Source organism: Dromiciops gliroides, chromosome 3 (assembly GCF_019393635.1).
Source record: "Dromiciops gliroides isolate mDroGli1 chromosome 3, mDroGli1.pri, whole genome shotgun sequence".
In the NCBI taxonomy this organism is placed as follows: domain Eukaryota; kingdom Metazoa; phylum Chordata; class Mammalia; order Microbiotheria; family Microbiotheriidae; genus Dromiciops; species Dromiciops gliroides.
In genome coordinates, this window is record NC_057863.1 from 107,839,790 (window position 1) to 107,850,320 (window position 10,531).

At 34.7% G+C, this 10,531-nt stretch overlaps 1 pseudogene; it reads right to left on the minus strand.

Annotated features, from left to right (window-relative positions):
• Positions 1–8,493: 8,493 nt before the first annotated feature.
• LOC122745643 lies at positions 8,494–9,895 on the minus strand (annotated as a pseudogene).
• Positions 9,896–10,531: the final 636 nt, after the last annotated feature.

The window sequence follows — 10,531 nt, forward strand, 5'->3', positions numbered from 1 at the left end:
GCTGAAGCCATCAATTGAAAACATAAGGAAAATAATGTCACATTCACTAGGAATAGGACAGTTAGGAAGGAGGCTAGGTTTAAAATGAAAGGTAATTCAGCTGTTTGGATATGCGAGTAGGGGAGGGATGAGAGAAAATGAAAAGTTGCAGATGACACTCCTAGTTTGTGAACCTGGGTAACTTGGAGGATGGTAGTACTTTCAGTGCCTTGGAAACCTGGAGTAAAAGGTATCAAAAAGAAGAGGTTAATCAACAATGTCAAATGCTGCAGAGTGGCCAAGAAAATGAAGATTAGGGGGAAAAGACTATATGGTAATTAATAGGCTAATTTGACAATTAAGAGATTACTGGTAACCTTGAAAAAAGTGATTTTGATTTAATGATGAAGCAAGAAATCAGATTCCAAAGACCCAAGAAGAATGAGAAGAAAGGATGTAGAAGCACCTATTATAGAAGACTTCAAGGAATTCAGCCACAAAAAAAAAAAATGATAAATTGATGACAATGGGATCAAATATAACGCATTCTGTGTGGTTTTTGAAGCCTTGAAAAATCTTAGACTCTTACTACCTTTATTGTGGTTTTTTGTACTTTTTTTCTAGGTTTTCTTTCTCCTATGTGTGGCCTGCTATGCACTGCTTTATGTGTGTTTGTATCAGTGAGTGTTTTGGGCGGCTCTTCCATGAGACTAATCAAACAGTGAAGTGATGGCCAACCCCTTCCCTGTTCCTCTCATTTTACTTTCCCACACTCATTGTCTCCAAGACAATGAGGATATAGGTGGAGGGAGATATGTTTATGAGAAATAACAACTTTTAGGAAGCACAAGAGAAGATTGCGTAATCTGTCAGCATATACATGTACATGAAGGTCACAAAATAATTATCATACTGGCAAAATGATGAAATTAGATGGAGATCAAAAACAATGTAAAGAAGAGTGGTATTTGTACATGGGATAGATGTGTAGGGTGATATTACAAATAAATTAGAAGAACAAGGAAGGGATGTCCTTGCAGTTATATAGGTAGTTCATACAAAGACAATCACAGAAGTTAAAAAGATAATTTGGATTATGTAATATTTTTTAAAAAGATTAGTTTGTACAAATAAAACTAATGCGGCTTAATTGAAAAAGGAAGTAGGAAATGTGGTGGAAGAAAATCTCTGCATAAAGTTTTTTTTCTTTGTGTTTTTGTTAAAGAAGTCATGTGTAAATAACCACTTCAAATTGATAAGAATAATAGCCAATCTTCAATTGATACTCAAAATACAACAACATTTAGTTATTCAAGGAAGATGAATTTACCACATGAAAAATGTTCTAAATCACTAAAAAGAGAGAAATACAAATTAAAACAACTTTCAGTTTCTAAATCAAACCCATCAGATTGGTAAATCTTAAAAAAAGAGAAAATAGTTGTGGGAAGTAATGTGTGAAAAGAATATTAATGACTATTGGTAGATATTAAAATTAGTTCTTCCATTCTGGAATGTAGTTTGGGAGTATGCCTAATGAGTTATTAGATATACTCTTATAGGCATACTACTAAGAATGCATGGAGTAGCTAGGTGGTGCAGTGGATAGAACCCTGACCCTGGAGTCAGTAGGCTGTGAGTTCAAATCCAGCATCAGAGACTTGACACTTAACTTGCTGTGTTACCCTGGGCAAGTCATTTAACCCCAATGGCTACTTCAAACATCCAGGGCCATCTCATTCATCCTGAATGTGTATCTTGCCACTGGATCCAGATGGCTCCAGATGACAGTGAAGCTGGTGATTTTGCACAGCCCTTCCTCACTTAAAAATCCAATTAATTGGGTGCAGCTAGGTGGCACAGTGGATAAAGCATCAGCCCTGGATTCAGGAGTACCTGAGTTCAAATCAGGCCTCAGACACATGACACTTACGAGCTATGTGACCTTGGTCAAGTCACTTAACCCTCATTGCCCCACCAAAAAAAAGATCCAATTAATTGCAAGTCATGACATCTGTCATGATCTTCTTTGAGAATGAAAGACAAACAACAAAAACAACAATTATGAATACATTTGATCCATGAATTGCACTAGTCACCCAATACTTCAAAAATAGCAAAGAAAGGGAAAATGTACCCAAATATATAAAACATAATTATAGTAAATTTTTGTAATCACAATAACTAGAAACATTCACTTTATCCTTCTGACTACTATCTTTCACACAAAGGAGAGAATAATATTATACTTGATTTTCCCTCATTTTTTGATAGAAATAGCAAATGACTATTCAGACTTAGATTCATATTCAGAGGTAACTGAATTGCTATTGAACACAGTCAGGCTCTAAAGTCTTCAGCACATAAAAATGTTGACATCTCAATTCCCTAAAATCCATCCACAGAACAAGACAAATGGACTACTTGAAAGAATAACAATGATCTGAGAGAGTTGAGTGGATTCAATTTTAATAAGATAATGTGTATAAGCCCACTTCACAAGGATGGAGTCATTACAGTGCTTCATATTACAGTGGAGTGATTACAAACGCTGCAGTTACTGGTTTCAAGTGTTTTCCTTTATAGCATCTACTTTCACTTACATACAGTTTTCTTCCCATATCTTTTTGGAATGAAATGGCTAAAATGTATCTTTTTTCTGGTATTTTTGGGGGGTAAGTTTCCTGTACACATTCTTAGCACTTTGGTGGAAAATTGTTCTTTGAATTTGATAGGAGTTGAAAAAGGTCATTAGAATTATTCTACAGAATACAAATACAAGAAGATTTCAACAATTTGTAAACAGAAATAAAACATAAATGTAAGGAGTGCATCAGTGTCCCAAATAACTGACTATACACTATTTTATACATGTAATTTTTAAAGAAATACATTTTCTAAAAGAAGTAATGTTAGATTTGTAGACAGTTTAAGTATAGGACAGATAAAAGAATTTAAAATTTATTTTTCACATATAAAAACTGAGAGTAAGATATTTTAAAGGACTTGTTAAAGAATTGGGAAAGAATTTTTATTAATATATTTAAATATTTTTGATTCATGTATTCTTCTTTTTTCCCTGAGACATAACTATTGATTTGAACCCTAGGGCAAGCAGCATAAAACAAAGCCCTTAAAGCAACTTCATAATACTATATTTAATAATAACAGTAAGTAAAGAAAATTAAATTAAATAGAAGAGATAGTTGCTATAGCAGCTCAAAGATGATGCTATTAACAATATGCAGATCTTATAGCTTCTCATTTTAAATAATTGTTCTTGCCAACTTGCTTCTGAGCTTGGTTGTTTCGGAACAAATCTTCATTAAACATGAATAAACTGCTTTTAAGTGATTGGGTCAAAGGCCTAGTTCTCCATGCTTATTATAGTTCTAAAATCTTTCTAGGATATTTTGACTAATTTGTTTTCTTTTTAATTATTATTTGTTTTGTTAACTTTTTTGGCAAAACATAATTCATGTGGTTGGCAAGCTGGATGGTTAGTTCATATCCGTCTAACTCCCCAATATAAAAGCTTAAAAAGAATCATACATATGCTAAATACATAGAAATTAAAGCTGACTTCACAAGAATAGCTAACAGAAGCAATGACTAATATAAAAGATCCATGAAGTAAGAGAAAAAATTTTAAGTATGTTCCAACTCCCCCTCCCTACCCTGTGTTTAACACTAAAATGACAAATACAAACAGTGGCATGAGCTTTTGTGTCAAGCCCCAGGCATGAGGGCCCTTAGTAGATTTCCTCACAGTTGAAATCAGTCTATAGTTTCCCTTATATTGAAATACTTATTAAACTACCAAAGAATTACTTTATAGACCTCAGAAAATAAAATTTATTTGGAGTAAAACCCATAACAAAAAAAAAATGATCAAGAAACTCAAGAAAAATAATTTTAAAAAAGGAAACTGTCAATACTATATCTTAACCTATATGATGAAGCATTTATTATTAAAAACAATTTGGCACTGGTTAGTAAATAAAAGTGATTGATCAGATTATGTAAACAATATACTGAATCAAATATATCTAATATCCTAGCATTCGATATTCATACTCACACACCCCTCCACATCTTTTGGAATAATTACTTACTAACTGACAAAAATAATCAAACAAAAATATTGTGTGGGTGAAAATTTGACAGTAGTATAGAAGAAATTTGATTTAGACTAATACCTTGTACCTTACGTAAAATTGTAAATGTATCTAATGTAAAAATAACAACATATCAATATAACGAAAACTAAAAGAAAGACAATCTTAAATTCTACTTCAAATATTTCTAGCTTTTTAGAACTGGCATGGTCACAACTTCCATGTGCTTCAGATTTCTTATTTGTAAAATAATAATAATGATAGCACCTAGCTCCCAGGTTTGTTGTGAGGATAAAATGATCTCTAGATGTGAAAAACATTGCTTATAATATTCTTTGAAATTTCAGGGTATCATCATATTGAACAGAGTAGCTAAGTTTTATTGCTATTTATTTTTGTATTATTGTTGCTCCTGTATAAGATGTTCTCCTGACTCTGTATACTTTACTTTGCATCAATCCATTTGTCTTCCCCAGTTCTTTTCTTAAAGCATTCCCTTTTTTGTTTCTTACAGCAAAATAGTATTTTATCATAATAATATACAAACGTGTTTAAACATTCCTTAATTGATGGACATCCCCTCAGTTTCTAATTCTTTTTACACCAGAAAAAAAGAGCTGCTATAAATATGTTTGTACCTACATGTCCTTTTCTTTTTATCTCTTTGATACAGATCTAGTATTAGTATTGCTGGGTCAAAGTGTATGAACAATTTTAAAGCTCTTTTGTCATGTTATAAATTGTTCTCTAAAATAGATGAATCGTTTCACAATTCTACCTATAGTGTATGTTTACCTTTTTTTTTTATCATTTTCCCACATCCTCTCTAATATTTGTCATATTCCTTTTCTGTTATGTTACTCAATCTAATAGCTGTAGGGTGATTCCTCATGTATTTTAATTTGCATTTCTCTATTAGTGGTTTAATTTTTTTCTCATATGAATATACATATCTATTATTAGTTCTTATAAAAACTTCTTGTGCATATCCTTTGACCATTTATCAACTGGGGAATGGCTTCATACATGCATAGATACATACATACATACATACATACATACATACATACACATATATAATAAATTCAGCTCATAGTTACTTTGTTATGTTAAAAGTTTCATTTCACTTTTGAATCATTAGCAAGTTTTCTATTGCTGTTCTATAATCTCTAGGAAATCCACAAAATTTTATTTTTCACTAAAGGACTTTTATTCAATTAGCTGTTTTGCCATTTCAACAAGCCTAGAAATGAGCAGTAAAAGGATAATGACTTCTTTATTCAATCAACAATGGTGAGTAGCTTTTGGAGAGTAGCCTAAAACCAGTGGATAGGAGGGAGTAGCAATTAGGAATATGGGGAGAATAGAAGGAGAAATAAAGGGGATGGCATTAAAAAATTTTTCAATGGAAAACAATGTCTGTGTCAAAAGGCTGAGTCTTTACAGTGGATTTAGTTTGGTGGGAATTCACACCATTATCCTTTTTTCTCTAAGCAAGTGTTCTATTTCCTAGGATTCTATTCATTCCCTAGGGAATAAGTGTATGGGTTCCTGGGAGGAGCCACAAATTATAAATGATAAGGGATAGAGATCTAGAAAAAAGATATATTTTCCTGAGGAACAATTTGTGATTCTGTTAAGGCAGGGGGATAGGGTAACATGAACCTTGTGGTTCAGTAGATAGACTGATGTTTGCTACATTCTACTACTCCCTTAGTGGATTTATGTTTCTGTGACTGAGGAATAGTGGGAGAAGTCTTTATCAAAAAACAAACAAAAAAAAAAAAACAATGAACACAGGAAAGATTAAATAATAAAATAAAGAAAAAAACTATATAGCAGTGAAAGGCAAGATGAGATGAAATCTACCAATGTTGCAGAAGTGGGAAAATGGAAACAGCTTACATAGTAAACCAGAAGTCTGATCACTCATGAAAGAACCTGGTTTTTCTCTAAAAATCAGTTGAATGTCCTGAGAGGATTTCTTCACCAGTAAGTGTCATCATGGCATTTTGACTTTGTTAATATTCCCAACTCAATTTTGCCTTCCAGATTATGTTCATACATCAATTGGCTGAGAGAGATTTCAGGGATCTTGATTAGGTAGTAAATTACTATAACTTGTTTTAATTTAAAAACCAACCAACTCTTTAAAACTAGAAGGAAGGAACTAAATGAAAAACTACCAAATATTATCCTACCCTCATTATTAATTCATGGAGATAACAACTGCTGTTGGGACACAACTGTACAAAATCCCACGTTTTTTTGTGGTTTTTAAAAAAAAATTTTTAAATCCTATGTTCTGTGGCAACATGACTTTACACAAATCCATTTTAAAAATGCGCACACACCCAAAACACACACACACACACATACACACACACACACACACACACACACACACACAATGCTGGCTCTGGAAAATGTTGACAGCTTTCTTAATGATATTTATGAGTAGAGAGAATATCTCTTCTTTTGTCATTTATAGCTTAGAAATAAACAATAAATTTCCTAGTGTTATATCAGTTCAGAATCATAGAAGTCCCTCATTACGTGAACAAAATAAATACATCCTGAAACTTTATCATGCATAATTTTGAAAAGGTTATATTATAAACTAATCAACTTCAGACTCTCTTCCTTGTCAAATAATTTTCTTGGAAATATTTAATCCTTATGTTAGAAACGCGGCTAACACCTCGAATAGTGTTGTGCAGCTCGAGTGTTATCAGCTCAAGTTTTGTTAGCAGCTCGCAGCTCAAAGAATCCAAGCAGGCAGCAGATTGTGGTTGAAGGCATCTTTATTCATCTTCAAAGATGGGCACTCTTCTGAATGTGCCAGAGAATGAACTGAAGTAAGGTCCTGCACCGTTACTTATACCCACCAAATGTCCCTCTTGACTAATCATATTACAGTTCCCTTTTATATACAGCATTACAAAAACAACCAATCACAGAATTTAGTACCAGGCTTGAATATATGGTATCTGTAAGGACCAATCAGATTGTATCAGTCCACCAATCATACTACCCCATTAACAACTGATCAGATTGCACCAGTCGACCAATCAGATTGTTACACTCGGCCTTAACCCTATTCTGGGCAAGAATGTCTCTACTCCTCACTAGAACAGTGCTATGTGAACATACATAATTTGTCAAGAAATAAAACTTAAGTTGGGGTTTGAATATTGGGTTCATGTGGGAATCACCTTAGGAGCTTCAAGGTGAAGTCCCGGCTCAGCTCGGCTCCCACAAAATGCAGGCTCCTTTCCAGGCCCTGCTTGAGCCTAAGGCCCAGGGGACTCAGCTCCTTAGAGCCTTGTGTGCTGGGCAGCCTCCTATTGGGAATCTTGGAAAATGAAGTGGTGGGGCTTGAAACCAAACCCATTCTCTATCTTTAGGGCTCTGAGAAGAGTCTTTTCTCTCACTTAAATATTTAAACTATTAAAAACATTTTTTTTTATTATTTAACTAACTGGTTAAAATGTCTGTTTTTCTTCAACTTGGACTAAAAATTATCCTTAAATTTTTACACAACTATGACTTTAAATATCTTTTCACTTATACATTTGAGGTAACACTGTAATTCAATGAACTCTTCGTAATGGATATGATTTTTAATACCATAGCTTAAAGCAATCCCACAGCTCTGTGAGAATAATTTTCATTACAACATCCTTTTAATAAACACAGCTGGACAGTAGAGAAGAAGCCAAATTTCTTAAGAATTGTGCTTTACTTAATATGTGGATGTATTTGTTTATATGGGTGTCTATGTCTATACACACTCAAAATCAATATTTAGTATTCAAATTTATAAGTACTTCTAATAATTTATTATATAAATATGCACATTGTCAACATATATCCTCCAATATGAAATGCACATTATTCTAAATGAAGTGAAGAACTCATGTTCTTTACATTAGGTTTACCTATACAGTTATAGGGCATTAGGGATTATATATCTCATAATAAATTGATTCCAGATCAGGCAGGGCAAGAAACTTTATGTTTAGGTCTTCTAGTTCTCGGAGATATAGGTAGGAAAAAAGTAGTTGATTTCCTAATGTTTCTAATGAAACATGGGAATTTCATGTTTTGGCAAAATTGTAAATGCAGAGGGATATTATCTCAAGGAAAATTTCTTTGCTGAAAGTTAAGTAATGACGGAACCTACAAAAAATAGACTTAAAATACCCATACATTCATTTGTTTTCATTTTTTTCCAACTCAAATTACTTTTATTTAAACATGATCTGAGGCAATACTGCTCACCCAAGAAGCTAGATGGCTGTTACCAGATAGAAATGTTTGTAGTGAGTCTTCCTGAACAGAGCACCTCCAGGGACCTGGATCTCCCACCCTTGACTGGGTGTGGCTCCTAAAATCACAGCCAGAACATGTTACTTTAGATCCAGTTGTAGTCAGCGAGCTGTTTAATGGGACACATTACAGCCACTGTGGGGCACTGGTCATTACAAGTATTTGGAATCAACTTCCTATATAACAATGGCATCAATCTCCGAAATCCAGCTCTCCCATTCAGACAGAAGGATGCAGCAGCCATAAATCAGAAGGCTTTGGCCAGTGTCTTCATGCATGGGAGTGGTACCATTCAGATGAGACACCAAAGCATTTCTCAGGATGTTTTTGCCCCTAATCACCTCACTTTCAGTGGCACTGGTACACAGACAAATCCATTTTCTCAGTGACAAAGTCGATGCCAAAAAGACCAGTGTCTGAGTAGTAGATGTTGAAGGTCTGGAAACTCCGGCAGAGCTTGTTCGCCAAAGAAACAGATGCCAGTGGACTTGACTGGTGCACGCCACCTCCATAGTTACAATCATAGTGACAAATGATTGAATTAGCTAGTGAGAGTGCAATTTTAGCAGGGTTGGCCCACCTTGGACTCTCAACTGCAAGAGTCACCTGAGCCAGGGGCAAACCATCATCCAGGGTGTGAATCTCACTGCTTGTGAAGCAGCAGGGTGAAGGGAGAGGCACAGCATTCTCAATGTATGTCATGGGGACACGGCTGAAATTCTGCTGAGCAAAGTCCACTAGCTGCTTTTGCCCCATACCTCCTGTAGCAGCCAGCACCACTTGAGGGGCCTTGTAGAAAATGTCAATAAATTCAGCCAAATCCTGCCTGGACAGTTTCCTGGCATTGTGAATAGGTCCTTCCACAGTCCGGGCAAGAGGAGTGCCTTGGTAAGCAGTGGCATGAAGACAGTCAAATACCACATCCTTCAAAGAGCTGTCATTTTTCTGCATTTCTTGGAGAATCACATTTCCCTCCTTCTAAATCTGCAAGTCCTCCAAGGTGCAGTTCTGCATAATGTCACCCAAGATTTCAATAGCTTCACAAAGGTCCATACTCAGTGCTTTGATATAGTATGTGGAATGTTCCCAACTGCTGTAAGTATTTAGAAGGGCACCCATCTTCTCTATTTGTTCTTCCAGTGCTTTCCCTGGATGCTTCTTTTTACCCTTGAATGCCAAGCATTCCACAAAATAGCCAGTGCCGTTGTTGGTTCCATTTTCATAGTGGCTGCCAACATCTATCCAGACTCTCATTGTACAAGTAGGATGGCTGAAGTCCTGAGAAGCAGTCCTGGGAGCCCACTGTCCATAATGGTAACTTGTGTTGCTGGAATGTTCTGAAGAGTCTGAACAAAGGTAGCTGCAATACAAGTTGTGGGCAGCTTTAATAGAGAAGTTGAGCCTCGGGAGTGGAAAAGGGCCAGAGTCATTCTGTCACCCACCCAGCATACAGGGGAGGCTGCCATTTTCTTCTGTTCCTTCCCTCAGACTGGGCAGACCATGCACAAAGATGCAGGTGAGATGGCCTTCCACTGGGACAGCCCATGCACGCATTTTAATTCATTAATTTCTTTTCATCTGTAAAACCAGAAACATACTACAAATTGGATTTCTATATACTTTAATTTGTATGCTATTATTTAATGCAAAATTTTGTAGAAGTATGAAGAAGTTAGGGATGATAAATAGCTTTAGAAAAAAAATCACTCTCTTCTCTGAAATTACTTACAATATTTCAAGAATAAAATGGGCATTCCAAGCAACTTTTGGATATACTTATAATTAAATGTTGGAGAAAAAATTATGGTTTGTTTTTCTGACTTTTTATGCTATCATACAGAATCTGTGCAATATAGTGAAATACTGTAAAGAAAATGGCTTAAGGGGAATCAACTTTATCCTACTGAATTTCATGCAAAAAAGTATATTGATAAAGTAATTTCAGATTCTTTTATTCCCCAAAACTGAACTTTAGTTCAAAAATCAAATAAATATCTAAATTAATTTTGAATACCAATTACATATTAAAACAAAAGCATGATACATTATTTTAAGGAGTAATTGTAAGAGTAATTGTAAGGAGTAATTGGTAATAGTAACTT